The 3,023-nt window shown below is 41.2% G+C and overlaps 1 pseudogene; it reads right to left on the bottom strand.

Annotated features, from left to right (window-relative positions):
* Window positions 1-748: 748 nt before the first annotated feature.
* LOC112704109 (uncharacterized) lies at window positions 749-2,522 on the bottom strand (annotated as a pseudogene).
* Between the last annotated feature and the right edge of the window lie 501 nt (window positions 2,523-3,023).

The following is a 3,023-nucleotide window of genomic DNA, read 5'->3' on the forward strand; positions in this document are numbered from 1 at the left end:
CTTGGTCCTAATTAGGGCTTTGCACTCTTCTCTTAGATTCACCTCTGTGTCTCTGAGAAGAGTGTTAGGGTGTTTCTACAGTTTCTGAGGAAGGTTCTTCTGAATGGCTGCATTGCACTCCTTACTAAGCACCATTGTCTCTACTTCCCTCCAATCCCTCTTGTTATTCAGTATTTTTTTCATGAACTTAGCATATGAAGGCATTTATCCAAGAGCCTCTGCAAAGGGGATTTTGATCTCCAGTTTCTTGAAAGCTTCTAAGAATTTGGAAAATTGCCTATCCTTTTCTGCTTTGAGGGTATGGTAACTTAGCCATGTGCTCAAAGGCCATTAGTGGTGCAGGTTGAGTGTCCATAGTGCCTAAAGAAGGATTACCAACTTGCTTAGGAGACGTATTCCTAGCACTTACACGTGTCTGGTCTCCCTGTATCTGGCGTTCAATGCCTGGGCTGCCCCTTTCTAGGCGTTGGACGCCCATGCCATCCCTTTCTGGGCGTTCAACGACCCTGATGGTACCCTGGGCTGCAGCTTGTTCATCTTCTACCAGTTCTTCCTCTCCCTGCCTCTTACTGTTCTAAGGCTGGGTGTTCAGGGTACTCCCTAAACGGATAGCTTGGCACTTTTCTGTTATCTGTTCAGACAAGAGCTGTTTAGCCTGGTTCAACCGTGCTTCCATATTCTTGCTAGAGGCTCAGGTCTTTTGCACTACTTCTTGCAAGCTTAGCACTTGTTGTGTGAGAAAGTGTCGCTACTGGGTTAACGACTCACTTTGCTTAGGAGGGTATGATTCAGTGGACACTGTCTTGACCTCTCCCTTCATTGAAGTCTCACTAGATGAGTTCAGATGTTGATTGCTGACAACTGTCTCAATGAGTTCTTGAGCTTTCTCGATTTTCTTCTTTATATGTATAGAACCACCTGCAGAGTGGTCTAGGAATATCCTAGCCACGTTTGTGAGCCTGTATTAGAAGATGTCTCTAGCTTTACCCATTCTAAAAAGATTTCAGTGGAGCACTTCCGTAGCATCATTTTGTACCTCCCCCAAGCATCGTAAAGAGACTCATTAATTTCCTATTTCACTACAAGGAAAAGCATTTTTTTCGACACCAAAAATCGACGGTTAGCTCTGCCGTCGATAAGTTTTGACGGCTTGTTGTCAATATTACTAAAAAAAGTAATTAAAAAATAAAATATTAAAATCGACAGCAGGGTTGTCGATATTTATATGGTGCATTAATTTTTTTCGATTATCGTCACATTATCGACGCACCAGAAGTCTAAAATGCTTTTATTTTAAAATCGATGCATACACCGTCTATTTTATTATTTCAAATATTGACAATGTTACCGTCGATAAATTTGAACGGTCTAGATCACTTTCTAAAATGAAATAAACGGTGTGGATTTAATGTATAAAATAGGCGTAATAGATGTTGCTTTTTTATAAAATAAAAATCGACAAAAGTGTCGTCAATTTTTATCACTAAAAATCATAACACCCGCGTCCAGAAATGCAATTCCCCCAAATTTCAGAAACCTAACTCCCCTTCTTTCGCGTCCACCTTCTTCTGCACCACCTCCTCCTTCTCCCTCTACCGAAGCTTCCACGGCAGGTTGTGCTCTTGCTGGTGCAACTGCAGGTTCTAGTCCTTCTAGACATGAAGCGGTTCGTCGCCATCAGTGACTTTAGCGATAGAGCTACTACTTCTGCCTTTGGATCTACATGCTTCAATTCATTAATTCACATATTTCAAGCTATATTAGGTATTCTTTAATTTCTTTCCTAGTCTTCTTGGATGACTTTGCTTTCTCTTTATTACTGCTGGAATTGAATTAGGGTAAAGTACAATCTTCATTACTGATAGGAAGATTGCCATAGAACTGGTTGAAGCTAAGGTCTAATGTGCCGAGTTGCCAGAGTCCCGTGAGGTCTGGTATTCTTCCAGCAAATCCATTCCTTGAAAGGCTCAGGTATGTTAAGCTTCTCAACTTTATTATCTCCTCTAGGATTTTGCCCGAGAGCCGGTTCTTGGATAGGTCTAGATGCTCAAGATTCTTGGGTTGAGTGATCCCTTGAGGATTGTGCCTGTGAAGAAGTTTGATGACATTGTGATCATTATTAGTTTCCATAGATTTCCAAGTGATTCTGGTAATGGCCCTCTGAATTTGTTGCTGTTGAGGTTGAGAATTGTTAGTTCTATTAAGTTCCCAATGGCTGGGGTTAAGAACCCTTCATAACCAATTGTGTCAAGATCAAGTGCTGTTACTCTACTTGAGGTGTTGTCTAAGGGCAAAGTGCACAATATTCCTAGAAACACTGATCCTGTGCATTCACATGGATCCAGAATGAAGTTCCAACTATAAAGGAATGAACTTTGGGACACTGAGTTTGGGTCAATGGCTATTTTTATTTCAATGAGGGCATTAGTATCATCTTCATGGGTTTTTGAATGGCTTTGTGATATAAGGCAAAGTATTATTATTATGGTGGAATAGAGAAGAGAGAAGAGTTTTGTGTGCATTGTTTTTGACATTTTCTTGGGATATCACCAATTTTCTGAGTTTGTTTGTTGATATAAAATTTGTTAATTTGTTAATTTGTTGATATAATTGCATATTTCTAATAAATTTGTTAATTTGTTAATTCATATATCTTGTATCGGTTATGTTATGGATAATAACTTGCTTATTTTAATGTGTACAGGATATGGTTGGTAGAGACAGAGATTGCGGTCGTGGTCGTGGCCGTGGCCGAGGGCGAGGGCGAAAGGGGAGGCCTAGGCTTTCTACCGGTCACCCCTTGACTTGCATGCAGATCTATACTCTCTCGTTGGGTCATCATCTGGCACGACTGCTCCGACCAATGAGAGACCGCCACCTATTGCTACTACTACCCCCTCCTTTCAGGAGCCTCAGATACACATGAGGCCTACTCCGGGTGTGTCAAGATTATGCACTCAACAAGCTAATGAACCTTCCAACACTGCCTCATATAGTGTGCAGATTGATCCCGCTATTGTAGC

The sequence above is a fragment of the Arachis hypogaea genome, chromosome 7 (genome assembly GCF_003086295.3).
Source record: "Arachis hypogaea cultivar Tifrunner chromosome 7, arahy.Tifrunner.gnm2.J5K5, whole genome shotgun sequence".
Classification (NCBI taxonomy): domain Eukaryota; kingdom Viridiplantae; phylum Streptophyta; class Magnoliopsida; order Fabales; family Fabaceae; genus Arachis; species Arachis hypogaea.